The 15,756-nt window shown below is 41.8% G+C and overlaps 1 protein-coding gene across 1 annotated transcript in view; it reads right to left on the bottom strand.

The window, feature by feature from the left end:
• Positions 1-15,756, bottom strand: part of pwwp2a (PWWP domain containing 2A) — a 60,953-nt gene that overhangs the window by 4,382 nt on the left and 40,815 nt on the right. The window lies entirely within an intron of this gene.

Below are 15,756 nucleotides of genomic sequence, written 5' to 3'. Positions count from 1 at the left end.
GGAAAATCACTAAGGACCCTTGGGCAAGGTACTTAATCCCTAAGCTGCTCCCGGTGCGTAGTGAGCACCTTGCAAGGCGGCACTCTGACACTGGTGAATGTGAGGAATCATCGCAAAGTGCTTTGAGCTTTTGATTAAGATGGAAAAGCGCCATATGAATGCCGTCCATTTTACGCGGGCGGATGGAAACTCCTGACAGCACATGTTTAATTCACAGAAGTTTTCAACATGACCTTCCCCTAAAAATATGCAGGGTCTATAAATAACATTATTATGAAGGTTTAATTTAATTTATTTTCATTTATATAGCGCCAAATCACAACAAAGTTGCCTCAAGGCGCTTCACACAAGTAAGGTCTAACCTTACTAACCCCCAGAGCAAGAACACAGGAGACAGTGGTAAAGAAAAACTCCCTCTGATGATTTGAGGAAGAAACCTCAAGCAGACCAGACTCAAAGGGGTGACCCTCTGCTTGAGCCATACTACAGACACAATTGACAAAACAATTTACAAAACGAATATACAGGAAACGTTGCTGGTGCACAGGACAGGAGGGTTTCAGATGAAGATGAACAAACAAAAAAGAAAATCAATGAATAAAAACAGCTGGCACACTAACTTCTGTGCCAGTTTGTTGGACAGCAGCTGTTAGCGCCGATAGGCTGAACTCCTGACGTCTAACAAATTTTATTTTAATTTTAGTTGTTAATTTAACCTTTATTTAACCTGGTTTGTCCCACTGAGAGTGAGACCTCTTTTGCAAGGAAGAGCTGGACAATTATAAAGTCTCCAATCCACCTAACCCACATGTCTTTAAATGTGGGAGGAAACGGAGCACCCGGAGGAAACCCACAACAAACATGGGGAGAACATGCAAACTTCACCCCAGAGGCTATTTCTCTAAGACTGCAAGAGAAGTTCAGCTTCCCCTAAAATGTCCAAAAAAAATTAAGGGGTCAAATATGTAGAGTTTGTTAAAGTAGACCTGCATTGAAATAAATGCAGTCAGATCTTTGGACCAAAAAATGACATATTTACACATAAGATCCTTCTGAATGTAGTAAAGTAAATCTGCAAGCCCAGATGTGTCATTCAATGGAGAAATCTTCATTTAAAAATGACAAATTTACAGCTAAAATTTAGCCCTCCGCAAAACTGTCATCACATCCGGGAGGCTGCCGAGACATCAGGGAAAAGACCCTATCCCAGCATGCATTGCGCGCGCCAACTGTAATTTGTGGATTTACGTCAGTTTGCATCTGCACCTTTTTCTTGTCTTATACGGAAGGATCTACTTTTTTAAAACTTCATATTGTCTTGCGGCACGTTTGGCGAGTACTCATTTCTTTTATTTGTGCTTGAAAATTATTTTTGGGGACTTTTTCATACGCTCGTTTGACTGAGTGGTGTCGCACTGAAAATCTGTCTTTCGCCTCCGGTGTTACCGTCACGGGGTACAGAGGCGGGACCCGCAAAGAATCCAAGTCATTAAAAAGATATAAACCTCTCTCAGCGACCATGGAGCTCTGCGGCTCTGATTACCGAGATGTGCGGCGCTGCGGAAAGTCTGTCCTTGCAGCAACAGGTGTCACCGGCCGCTCTGCATCAAAACAGCAAGCGTATTCTCTGGACTTGTGCCAAGTTGGCTGCACCTCCATTCAGTAGACAGGGACATGGTACCGGCTGCACAGCAGACACGAGGGTGATGTGAGTGGCCCGCTTCAGCGTTTACTGAGCCTTCAGGCTCAGTAAGCGTATCGGAGGCAGAGAGTGAGGCGTCGGGGAAGAACGTCACCCGCTGTCGATGTCGCCGCTGATCTGAGCATGCAGAGCTGTATCTCACATTCATTGCAGCTTACGTTGGATGGCTGAAGCAGGATGTGTATAACAGTAACATTACTAACAGATAAAATCAATTTCAAAGCAAATCCGAGATGGATCTGCATGTTGAATTAGCACAAGTTTTACGCCCTTCCTGATGCAACTCCACATTACATGGAGAAATGTGGCAGGGGCAGGATTTGAACTGGAAACCATCCGCACCAAAACCAAGTGCACTAACCACTTGGCCACCACCCCTACACAATGATACCAAACTAAAAAAAAAGAGAAAAAATGTACCGCAGCCAAACAAAATGAGTCTAAATCTGCAGAAAGACAATAGAAATGGATGAAACTGGTGATTTGGATGCAGGAACAATCACAGATTGCAGACATCAGGTACTGGATTAGATGTTATTTGAGAACATCCATGTGAGTTACTCTCTGCTTTGTTCTTCAGTAAGTTAGTGTTTAAGGTCATTGCACATTAATTACAGGGCTGTGAAATAAAAATTGTGAAATTTGAGGACAATTCGCAGCCCCCCCCCGAGGAGCCGGGGTCTCCGGCCTTGTGGGGCCCCAGAAACCAAATAAAATTTTCATCTACTGATACATTTTCAACATCTCCTGGAAGAACAAATTGCAAAATTAGTGCATATTTAAATGATCCTCGATTCAACCGTTCATTTGAACCGTCAATGATGATGTTGAAATAACAGAATATGACGTGGAAGTAGGACCTGGAATGATTTTCCTTTTAATTGTAAACCAAATTATGCATTAACTCAGAACAATTAAACTACATGAAATTCATGAAGACTGAAAAGACTGTTAAAGCATGTCTAAAACCACAGCTAAAGATTGTAGAATATTAAAAAAAAATCATGGTAAAATATCAATAACATACCTAATAATAAAAAGCCACACATTCTTGTGTAAATTCCTGTAAATCCACTCAAAGCCACAATGTCTTTTTCCCATGAAAAAAAAGTCTACATTAATAAAAACTAATTTACATTGTTGTGTAAATTCATGTAGCCTAAATTCATTCAAAGCCACAATATCTTTTTTCAATCAAAGAAAGTCTAGATTAATGAAAGAAAAAAGGCACATAATCTTTTCTGAAATCCTGTTTGAACAGCACAATGTTTATTTTCCAGAGAGAGAAAAAAATTCTTACAAGTTCACTTTTCCCGTTTATCTTTCAGGTGTGTTGATGAAGCCAGCAACAATTCCACAGATTCTTGTCCTTATCAGACTTTTTCAAACCGTCTTTCTCGCCATCTTCGCTCTGTCTGATGTCCACATCCACATGCTACGTTTAGCTAGCTTCGCACGGGAGCCACACAGCATCACCGCAACAACCAACCAGTCCCGTTTTACTACAACTGTCGTAACAGCCACGTTGTGAGTGGCATTTATTTTCCTCGAAACTCCACGGATCCGAGGAAACTGATTTGTATCTGTAACACACAGATCAGTGTCCGCGGACTTATAAAACTTGCATGATGTCGTAAAAAAAGAGAATGCTTTGCGATAAGCATTTTAAAAAGTCAGTAAGGATCACAATTAAATAGTACAACACTGACACTCCCGCACCCCTCCCCATGATGAAATCTGCGGAATTCCACGGATCTGTGGAGTTTTCACAGCCCTGTAATTAATGTCCAGGTTCGCAACACAACATCAAAGTATTCATGATTGTAAGTCTATCCATGGACATGTGGTAATAATTAGTGGTCGCTGTACTTTATTTAGTGACAGAGAAACCGAAGCGTTCTGAACGCATGTTTCATTACAGTAGAAGTCTTTCAGAAAGCGCTGTAACTAGGTTTAAGGATATGATTCCTTCTTTATGTTCTCCAATGCCATATACAAACACTGGGCAGAGTAGCTACCTAAACTCTGAGTGAGATAGATTATCTCTTCAATAGTTTTATATCCTCATTGAGGACAACTTTGGATGCTGTAGCTCCTCTGAAAAAGAGAGCCTTAAATCAGAAGTGCCTGACTCCGTGGTATAACTCAAACTCGCAGCTTAAAGCAGATAACCCGTAAGTTGGAGAGGAAATAACGTCTCACTAATTTAGAAGATCTTCACTTAGCCTGGAAAAAGAGTCTGTTGCTCTATAAAAAAGCCCTCCGTAAAGCTAGGACATCTTACTACTCATCACTAATTGAAGAAATAAGAACCCCAGGTTCTTTTCAGCACTGTAGCCAGGCTGACAAAGTGTCAGAGCTCTATTGAGCCAAGTATTCCTTTAACTTTAACTAGTAATGACTTCATGACTTTCTTTGCTAATAAAATTTTAACTATTAGACAAAAAAAATTACTCATAACCATCCCAAAGACATATCGTTCTCTTTGGCTGCTTTCAGTGATGCCGGTATTTGGTTAGACTCTTTCTCTCCGATTGTTCTGTCTGAGTTATTTTCATTAGTTACTTCCTCCAAACCATCAACATGTCTATTAGACCCCATTCCTACCAGGCTGCTCAAGGAAGCCCTACCATTAATTAATGCTTCTATCTTAAATATGATCAATCTATCTTTATTAGTTGGCTATGTACCACAGGCTTTTAAGGTGGCAGTAATTAAACCATTACTTAAAAAGCCATCACTTGACCCAGCTATCTTAGCTAATTATAGGCCAATCTCCAACCTTCCTTTTCTCTCAAAAATTCTTGAAAGGGTAGTTGTAAAACAGCTAACTGATCATCTGCAGAGGAATGGTCTATTTGAATAGTTTCAGTCAGGGTTTAGAATTCATCATAGTACAGAAACAGCATTAGTGAAGGTTACAAATGATCTTCTTATGGCTTCAGACAGTGGACTCATCTCTGTGCTTGTTCTGTTAGACCTCAGTGCTGCTTTTGATATTGTTGACCATAAAATTTTATTAGAGATTAGAGCATGCCATAGGTATTAAAGGCACTGCGCTGCGGTGGTTTGAATCATATTTATCTAATAGATTACAATTTGTTCATGTAAATGGGGAATCTTCTTCACAGACTAAGGTTAATTATGGAGTTCCACAAGGTTCTGTGCTAGGACCAATTTTATTCATTTATACATGCTTCCCTTAGGCAGTATTATTAGACAGCATTGCTTAAATTTTCATTGTTACGCAGATGATACCCAGCTTTATCTATCCATGAAGCCAGAGGACACACACCAATTAGCTAAACTGCAGGATTGTCTTACAGACATAAAGACATGGATGACCTCTAATTTCCTGCTTTTAAACTCAGATAAAACTGAAGTTATTGTACTTGGCCCCACAAGTCTTAGAAACATGGTGTCTAACCAGATCCTTACTCTGGATGGCATTACCCTGACCTCTAGTAATACTGTGAGAAATCTTGGAGTCATTTTTGATCAGGATATGTCATTCAATGCGCATATTAAGCAAATATGTAGGACTGCTTTTTTGCATTTGCGCAATATCTCTAAAATTAGAAAGGTCTTGTCTCAGAGTGATGCTGAAAAACTAATTCATGCATTTATTTCCTCTAGGCTGGACTACTGTAATTCATTATTATCAGGTTGTCCTAAAAGTTCCCTGAAAAGCCTTCAGTTAATTCAAAATGCTGCAGTTAGAGTACTGACAGGGACTAGAAGGAGAGAGCATATTTCACCCATATTGGCCTCTCTTCATTGGCTTCCTGTTAATTCTAGAATAGAATTTAAAATTCTTCTTCTTACTTATAAGGTTTTGAATAATCAGGTCCCATCTTATCTTAGGGACCTCATAGTAACATATCACCCCAATAGAGCGCTTCGCTCTCAGACTGCAGGCTTACTTGTAGTTCCTAGGGTTTGTAAGAGTAGAATGGGAAGCAGAGCCTTCAGCTTTCAGGCTCCTCTCCTCTGGAACCAGCTCCCAATTCGGATCAGGGAGACAGACACCCTCTCTACTTTTAAGATTAGGCTTAAAACTTTCCTTTTTGATAAAGCTTATAGTTAGGGCTGGATCAGGTGACCCTGAACCATCCCTTAGTTATGCTGCTATAGACTTAGACTGCTGGGGGGTTCCCATGATGCACTGAGTGTTTCTTTCTCTTTTTGCTCTGTATGCACCACTCTGCATTTAATCATTAGTGATTGATCTCTGCTCCCCTCCACAGCATGTCTTTTTCCTGGTTCTCTCCCTCAGCCCCAACCAGTCCCAGCAGAAGACTGCCCCTCCCTGAGCCTGGTTCTGCTGGAGATTTCTTCCTGTTTAAAGGGAGTTTTTCCTTCCCACTGTCTCCAAGTGCTTGCTCACAGGGGGTCGTTTGACCGTTGGGGTTTTTCCGTAATTACTGTATGGCTTGACTTACAATATAAAGCGCCTTGGGGCACTATTGTGATTTGGCGCTATATAAAAAATTGATTTGAACCACTGAATCAATGTGAAGCAATGGTTCAGTGTTTCGAAGCTTTTGATACAATTAGGTATGGCACATCTGCTGGCAAACCTTTAACATAACATTTGCATGGAACAATGTCATGAACAGTCAGGCTCTGTAATGTATGTCTAATAATAAGGTTCTCTGTGCTTCATGAAATTTTTGATGGTATTTTTGTTTAAAACATTAATAATATACTTGTGTTAAATCCCTGAAGGAGTCTTCCCAGGGGATTAATAAAATTCTGAATAAGGTTCTATCTAATCTAATCAAATGTGATTGTGCCATCATAAAATACTGTATGTAATAGAGATATAAATTATGAAATGCCTGTGCAACTCGGACTGTTATGACCATTTTACATATTTGAATTTACTTATAAATAAACTGACAAATTTTATGACGCAAGCCGACAATTAGACAGACCAGCAGCCGCCACTGCTCCACACAGAAAGGCCACAGGTGGGAAGCAAACACACAACCTTCTTGCTGTGAGACAACAGTAATAACCACGAAGCCACCCAGCTTTCAGGTGGTGCTGTAGGTGGGACATCGCTAAAGACCAGACAGCGGCCATTCATATTTCAAAAAGTGGGGTGTGGCTAAATAAATTATTCAAGACTTACAATTTTTTTATTTATCTGCTGTAAGAGCCACAACTTGAGCAATTTAAGTTAAAGTTCAACATGGAAATATCGTGTCACTATTTTATGTTATGTTTCATGTCAAATGATTTATGCATAGGTCTCAATAATGTTTAAAAGGTTAAAAACGTTAATATTAGATTGACATGGCGTTCTCTGCCTTCCTGAACACTGACATACAGCAGCTTTAAGAATCACTTTAAGAACTCATTTGTGCCTATGTCAATTGGAGTTTTAAATAATGGTTCCTGGGACAGGTAGTAGGATTGTGCATTAATGTCACGGTGGCATTACTATTCAGTGTTATTTATTCATTGTCATTTACTATATTGTCAGCATTTTCCTTTTAACCATATGTGGAAGACGGCTGTGCAATAGGGTTATGTGCAATTTGGATATGTGTATGTGCAATATGCATGAATCATCTGTGCAATACTGGTATGTGTATTACGTTATGTGCAATATGCATGAACTATGTAATTATGTCATGGCAGTTTTATCTGTGCAGCTCTTGGAGTCCAAGACAAATTTCCCGGAGGGGACAATAAAGTGTATTGTATCGTATCATATCTTTAATCTCTGAAGCAGAGCTGTCACCACTGCCACAGAGTTCTTCTTTTCTCCCACAGTGTAAATGTTTGGTCACGTGACCTGGAGCGCTGACCCGTCCATCTTGGAAGGTTGAAGCACTGCACCTGTCAGTGGAAAATGCATGCTCTGTGCTTGCAATCACTGCAGTAAGCTATTTCGGATGATCAGCCAGAGTTGACTGACGACATGAGTTTTCTATTGAAGGAGCCCCATTCCTTCATCATCTGAAGGAATGTTTCAGTTACCTGCTGCACTAATAAGCCAACAGAGCATGAACCACCTGCTGTCTGATACCTTAAACGTGTGTATAAGGCAACCTAATTAATGGAGAAATGCTACTTTTAACAACATAGACCACCCAGACCTAATTTCTGGCATAAAATACAGTCGTTTACTCACCAATATAAGTTTGGTGTAATTAGAAGTCCATAGTTCAAACAACCTGTTCAGTTCAAATCTGAAGCAAACATTTTCTTCTTCTAAGGTGGATTAGAACTTTTTGTGGTACACAGCACCAACTACTGGACAGGAGGAACCTAGCAGTCAATGTGACTCACTAATTTCATTTGACATTTGAACATTTCCTGTTTTATTGTAGATTAAGAAATTGGCACTTCCTGATTAGGACTCCCTGTGCCATGAGTGAGCTATGCACCGTTGCGCAATACTTCCCTCGTATTACTGTTGTTGCTATTATTATTAATATAGAAATAAAAATTTAAAAAAATATTACAATTTGTAATGCATTTGAAATGCAGAGCCATTAATTATTATACAAAAAACAAAAGCACACATGTGCTGAGATGCAAACATCTTAAGATGTGAAATATTTAATCTGAATCTCAGTCCCAGAAAATGTTGAAATGTAATGATTTTTATATTTCAGCTGCAATTCTTATGTTGGAATATTAAAGTACTTACAAACAAAAGAATATGACAGGTTTTTATTAAGTGACAAGTCAGAGCAAAGTATGTGATAAATATTTAATTTAAAGCTCACTCACGGGTCGTCCAGACAACCAGCTTTTCCTATAGGACAAGTAAACTGCCAGGGTTACTTGTCCTATGGACAAGTACACTAACAATGCCTGTCATATGCAGCTCATAGGAAAGAGAACATGGTCATCGCCTCACTGATTTATCTCAGCAAATTAAAGTGTTAGATAATAAGTATGTTACCTATCCAAATCCGAATTTGTATTAAGAACGACTGGTACTTCAAGACACATTTAATGACCTTTCCATTGAACAAACATAAAGACTACTATTGAAAACAAAGAAAACCTACTATGAGCACGAGGATAGGGTTGGCAAATTATTACCTCAATTTATACAAACTTCAGCTGATCAAACAATAATTGAAACCTGCACGGCACAGGGATTACTGTTTTATAATCCCGTAACTATAAACGAGCAATTTAAAGAGTTTTATACTAACCTTTACACATCACAGGATTCCACCAATCCATGTGAGACAGATTTTCCGTGATCAGCTTGAAATCCAAAAGACCAATCCTGAAGACCAGTCTGTCATGGACTCCAAAATTTCAATATAAGAAATCAAATTTCAAATCAAATTAATTTATATAGCGCCAAACTGCGACGAGGTCGCCTCAAGGTGTTTCACAAAACATCACTTAAAATGCAGAACAAAATGAATTAAAAACACAATAGAATAAAAACACAAATAAGTAAAAAGAATAAAAGAAGATATGCAGTAACATAAAACACTATAAAACAGAGAAAAAAATGTCTTCAGTCTAGATTTAAAAGTCTCTGAGCTGATTGCCAGATCTGGACGGGCAGATCATTTCAAAGAGCTGGGGCACGGTATGAAAATGCTCTGTAACCAGCTCCAACTTTTTATTTACTGTAGAAACACATAGCAGACCTGCAAACTGTGAACACAGGGCCCAAACCGGCACATAGGGCTCAATCAGGTTGGCCAGGTCGGGAGGTGCCAGACCGTGAACAATCCCATAGGCCAGTAACAACACCTTAAAGTCGAACCTCAAAGAGACTGGAAGCCAATGAAGGGATGCCAGAACCGGCGTAATATGGGCAAACCTTCTGCTTCATGTCAGAAATCTGGCAGCAGCATTTTGAACCAGTTGAAGACCCCTAATGCTGGACTGTGGTAAACCAGAAAACAGAGCAATGCAATAGTCCAATCTGTAAGGGATAAAAGCATGGATCAGAGTCTCAGCATTAGCCATAGATAGGATGGGACAAATCTAGGGCTGCAGATAAACTATTTTTGGAATTGAATAATCTATCGATTATTTTATCGATTATGTTGTATGGCTGGGGGGCCTGGCTGCCTTTTTGTTTCTGTCTTTTGTTTTTCCTTCCAGGTGGCTTGCATTTGGGACTGAGTGGCTGTGTTGCTGAGGTTATCAGGACCTCACCCTGATCACCTGCGGCTCGTCAGGACTCACAGCTGAGGTGCATCTATATGGATTTGGAACATGGTGGCATTTAAGACTGGAGTATACAGTGTGTATTTGCCAGAGACTCGACCTTGTGACCAGGCGGGTGAGATCGTCGTCTCGGGAGCCATCTCATCATCAGTGGATGCAGAGAACGTCCAGGTTTGATGCACGGTCTGTGAAAGAGGAGGGGGTGAGGTCTCACGCTCGTCAGCACACTTCCTGAGGTACGTTAGATTTTGTGACTAACATTTATACAGTCAGTAAATGTGGTGTCCCTCACACCTTTTATATTGAGCTGTATGTTAGTCATGTATCGGCTTCCACTGCAGTGGAGTTTTGTGAACTGGATGTTCCATGCCTGCAGGTTGGGAAGTTGATTAGTAATCAAGCCAGGAAGTGTTTGCTGTTTGTACACCTTTAAGTGTTCTCTCTGTGTGTAGAGTGTGGACTCACATAATGGTTCCTTCTTTCACAGACTCGGTTTGTTGCGGCCACCTGGGGGGTGTCGGCGGGGTCCTTGGGTCCGAACAGCTTCTGGCTCCGGACCGTTAGCGCTGCTGGGAGCGCACCACTCCAGACCGCACTTTCTTTTGTTATTTTTTGTATCACTGTTATGTATTAAATTCAGTTAGCCTTTGTACCGTGCTCTGCTTATTTCATACTGGGTCCTTCAAACGCTGTTCGGTTCTACGAGCTGCGTCCGACACATAACAGATTAATTGGGTAATCGGATAAAAAGTACCTTTGTGTTTTTAAACAATATCAGTAGTGGCAGGGCTCTCCCTAAGCAGTGGCACAATGTTGCTGTGCCATCATGCAGATTTTTAAGTTTAGGGAGTTCCTCTCTCTGTTTTGTCGGGTTATCATTTATTTTTTCATATTAAGAGTTTTAGATCGTTACCAAACCATACGCCCAGGCAGTCTGTGAAATCTTCAGTCTGCGGACAGTGCATTCTTTTTTTCATTTGCACTTTTTATTACTGTGATTTATTCAGTGTTATTTGTTCAGTGTATATTTATATATGCCGTACAGAGTGTAGCTCAAACCAAAGTCAAGTTCTTTGTTTTTATGGATACTTGGTGAATAACACAGCCTTTGAAAAACGGCTGTGGATTGCAGTGTTTCCACAAAAGCTGCCTGCTGTTAAAAACTCTTACCAAATCTGAATAAAAGCATTTTTTTTTTTTAATCATTAAACATGACTCATTTAAAGTGCGCGTCCTTTTGCTTCATCTGCGGAGGTGGAGAACGGCAGTAGAGCAAAACGTGTTTTTTTTTTTTAATATATACAAACACGCTGCTTCACTTTAAATGTGCAATAAGTCAGTTTCAGACAATCCGCGCGGACCCTTCCTCTTTAAAGGCTTTACTCAGCGTGTGGTTTTGCAAACTTGTAGCATCGCCTGCTACATTGATTAGTGCTATGGTCTTCTGTGTTTTTTGTGGGAGCGTTACAGCACCACATACAGGCCTGGTGTATGTACTACAGCTTTAAACGAACATTTTTTGTAATCGAATTACTCGAATCATTTCAGCCCTAGACGAATCTTCACTATATTTCGCAGATGGAAGAAAGCAGTCCTCGCAATGTCTCTAATGTGGTGGTTAAAAGACAACGCAGGATCAAAAATTACTCCAAGGTTCCTCACTTTGTCCGTATGATGTATAACACATGAACCTAAGCTAAGCGCCTCGCTGGACCAAGAACCATCATTTCAGTCTTATCTGAGTTTAAAAGTAGGAAGACATCTAACTTCTCAATGCTGCAAGGCAATCTTCTAAGAAGTTTATGTGGATGAGATTACCAGCAGTTATCTGCATGTACAATTGAGTATCAACAGCATAGCAATGAAAGGCAATCCCAAAGCGCTGCAGTATATTCCCAAGGGGTGCTACATAAAGAGAAACAGTGGGAACGACCGGACAGATATGACGTCAACCACGCAAGGACAGTTCCAATAATCCTGAAATGATTCTCCAACCTATCAAGTAAAATATGATGATCAACAGTATCAAACGCAGCACTGAGATCTAACAGCACCAAGACTGTAGTGGCATCCGAGTCTATTGCTCACAGAATATCATTCACTACTTTAATAAGCGCTGTCTCTATGAAGTGACAATTTCTAAAAGCAGACTGCAGTGGCTCAAAAAGATCATTCTTAGTAAGGTGGTCCATGAGCTGCTGTGAAACCACCTTTTCCAGAATTTTAAAGCAAAATGATAGATTTGATATCAGCCTACAATTACACCAGGGTAAAGATTGGATTTCTTAAGTAATGGTTTAATTACTGCAGATTTAAAACATTTTGGAACAGATCCAGAAGTTAAGAAAGATTAATAATTTCCAGCAAAGTCGGCCCAAGAGTGGGCCACAGGTCCTTAAACAGTTGTGTTGGTATAGGATCAAATAAAGAGGTTGTGCTTTTTGCAGACATCACGAGTTTCGTCAGCACACCGAGAGAAATACTATTAAATTCTGTAAATCTAAGTAACACCTCAATGGTCACCCCCACCTCAATAACTGGGTGCAGTGACTGAACCAAAGTATGCTAAGATATGATCAACCTAATATCTTCTATTTTCTTCTCAAAATAATCCAGGAAGTTCTGTGTTGAGAAAGGAGAAGGACTAACAGGTGGCTGTCCATTAATGAGAAATGCTACTGTGTCAAATAAAAACTTTTGAGTTATCCTTGTTTTTATTGATCAAATCAGAGTAATGGGCCCACTCTGTAGCCAGTGGTGCATGCCTATAATCTAAGACAGCATCACACCACGCAAGGTGGAATACCTCTAATTTGGAACTACGCCATTTCCATTCAAAACCTCTGACCTTCTGCCTAAGGATGTGCAAGTCATGGAAATAGAGACCTGGAATGGACGTCACGTGACGAGCGGCGTGCCGCACGGCAGACATTACTAAGGGTGGAGAGAGCACCTTGAGCCAGTTAAACAGAAGCGAAATGAGGGGAAAAAGGCAGCCAGTGATTTACCATCAACAGCATGAGTTATGTAAAACAAATGTCTATTTTAAAGTCGTTATGCCGCAATTTAATAGATATACTGAGACTATAACTCAACGCCATAAGTTCTTTTCATTAAGCTGCGTTCACAAGCATACAAACAAAACAAACAAAAATGTTTAAATATATATACAAGGTTGGGTAGGATTACTTTGAAATGTAATCCAAAAGTAATCAGATTACATACATACATGTACATACATTTTCTTCCGCTTTATCCAGAGTCGGGTCGCGGGGGCAGCAGCTCAAGCAAAGCCGCCCAGACCTCCCGTTCCACACACACCTCCCCCACCTCCTCCGGGGGAAACCCAAGGCGTTCCCAAGCCAGCCGAGACATGTAGTCCCTCCAGCATGTCCTGGGTCTTCCCCGGGGCCTCCTCCCAATGGGACGTGCCCGGAACACCTCACCAGCGAGGCACCCGGGGGCATCCGGAAAAGATGCCCGAGCCACCTCAACTGACTCCTTTCGATGTGGAGGAGCAGCGGCTCGACTCCTCCCTCCTCCCTCCTGTATATATTATATACAGTGGTCCCTCGTTTATCGTGGGAGTTACGTTCTAAAAATAGCCCGCGATAGGTGAATTCCGCGAAGTAGTCAGCGTTATTTTTTTTACATTCTAGATGTTTTAAGGCTGTAAAACCCCTCACTACACACATTTTCTCACTTTTCTCTCCTGTGTAAAAACTCTCAAAGTTCAAACCTTAGTAGAAAAATAAGTCCAGTATTATAGAATGAAACCAAAGATCAAAACCTGTTTTCAGGCCCAAACATTTGTTTGAGAAATAAAAATAGAACATTTCCTATAAATAATTATGATGGCTTTTAGAACTAACAAATTTAATTTTAATGATCAACCTGCGGGGTTGGACACATAAATTATTAATCAGAATCAGAAGAAGTTTATTGCCATTGCCAATGAACAGGATTCACAGACTAGGAATTTGCTTCGATATAACGGAGCAACATTAAACAGAGCAATATAAAATGCTAAGATAAAATATACAATATGTGCCAAAATAAGACAAAATATGAGATAAAAAAAATGACATATGAAATATGAAAAGCTGTGTGCAACAGAAAAACAGAAAAAGAGAAACAGAAAAAAAAAAAAAACAGTGCAGTGGGAGGAGTGCAATTAAAACCAAAGTACATTGTCTAAAGTGACCCGTGATAAAATGATAAAGTGACAGAGTTAAGGTTAAGGTGACTGAGTTATGAGGAGTTCATGAGTCTAACGGCAGAGGGGAAGAAACTGTTCTTATGGCGGGAGGTTCTGGTCCGGATGGACTGTAGCCTCCTGCCCGAGGGGAGTGGTTTGAATAGACTGTGTGCAGGGTGAGAAGGGTCAGTTGTGATCCGACCTGCTCGGCCCAGAGTCCTGGAGACATGCAGGTCATGGAGAGATGGAAGGCTACAGCCGATCACCTTCTCAGCAGAGGCCACAATGCGCTGCAGTCTGTGTCTGTCCCTGGCTGTGGCCCCAGCGTACCACACCGTGAAGGAGGAGCAGAGGATGGACTCGATGATGGCCGTGTAGAACTGCACCATCAGCTGGACAGGCAGCTTGGCCTTCTTCAGCTGCCGCAGGAAGTACATCCTCTGCTGGGCCTTCTTGATGAGGGAGCTGATGGTTGACTCCCACTTGAGGTCCTGGGTGATGGTGGTGCCAAGGAAGAGGTGACAGTCCATAGTGGTGATGGGGCTGTTGGTGAGGGCGAGGGGGCTGTGGCTTTCCTGAAGTCCACGATCATCTCCACTGTTTTCTGGGCGTTGAGCTCCAAGCTGTTGCTGCTACACCAGGTCACCAGCCGGTCCACCTCCCTCCTGTAGGCAGACTCATCCCCATCCGAAATGAGTCCGATGAGGGTGGTGTCGTCCGCAAACTTGATGAGCTTTACGGAGTCGTGGCTGGAGGTGCAGCAGTTAGTGTACAGGGAGAAGGACACAGCCCTGTGGAGATCCTGTGCTGAGAGCCCGAGTGTTCGAGACATTCTTTCCCAGCCTCACATGCTGACTCCGGTCCGTCGGGAAGTCTGTGATCCACCTGCAGGTGGAGTCGGGCACGTGGAGCAGAGAAAGCTTGTCCTGGAGCAAAGCCGAAAGGATGGTGTTGAATGGAGAGCTGAAGTCCACAAACAGGATCCTAGCATAGGTTCCTGGGGAGTCCAGGTGCTGCAGGATGGAGTGCAGGGCCAGGTTTATGGCATCGTCTACAGACCTGTTGGCTCTGTAGGCAAACTGCAGGGGATCCAAGAGGGGGTCGGTGATGGACTTCAGGTGGGATAAAACCAGGCGTTCGAAGGTCTTCATGACTACAGACGTGAGAGCCACAGGACGGTAGTCATTAAGTCCAATGATGCGTGGTTTCTTGGGGACTGGAACTATAATGGAGGACTTGAAGCAGACTGGAACATGGCATGACTCCAGGGAGGTGTTGAAGATCCCCGTGAAGACTGGGGCCAGCTCATCAGCACAGTGTCTCGGGTGGCAGGAGAGAGACAGTCTGGGCCTGGGGCCTTACGTGCATTCAACCTTTTGAAATGTCTTCTCACGTCCTCTTGGATGGAGTGGACAATGGGGGGAGGGCAGCGGTGAGGGGGGGGGGTCCAGGGTGTTTGAATATCCAGTTGTGTGGGGGGTGGGGAGGTGCGAGTCCTTGTCTTCAAAGCGTGAATAGAAGATGTTCAGGTCGTTGGCCAGCTTCAGGTCGTCAATAGAACGAGGTGCTTTGGGCTTGTAGTTGGTGATCTCTTTCAACCCCCTCCACACAGAGGCCGAGTCGTTGGCAGAGAACCTTTGCTGCAGACGGATTTAGCCTTTGCCACCTCCTTGCTAAATCTGTACTTTGC

The sequence above is a fragment of the Thalassophryne amazonica genome, chromosome 9, assembly GCF_902500255.1.
Source record: "Thalassophryne amazonica chromosome 9, fThaAma1.1, whole genome shotgun sequence".
Classification (NCBI taxonomy): Eukaryota; Metazoa; Chordata; class Actinopteri; order Batrachoidiformes; family Batrachoididae; genus Thalassophryne; species Thalassophryne amazonica.
Note: the sequence above shows the minus strand (reverse complement) of the source record. Positions and strands in the feature narration are given on the sequence as shown.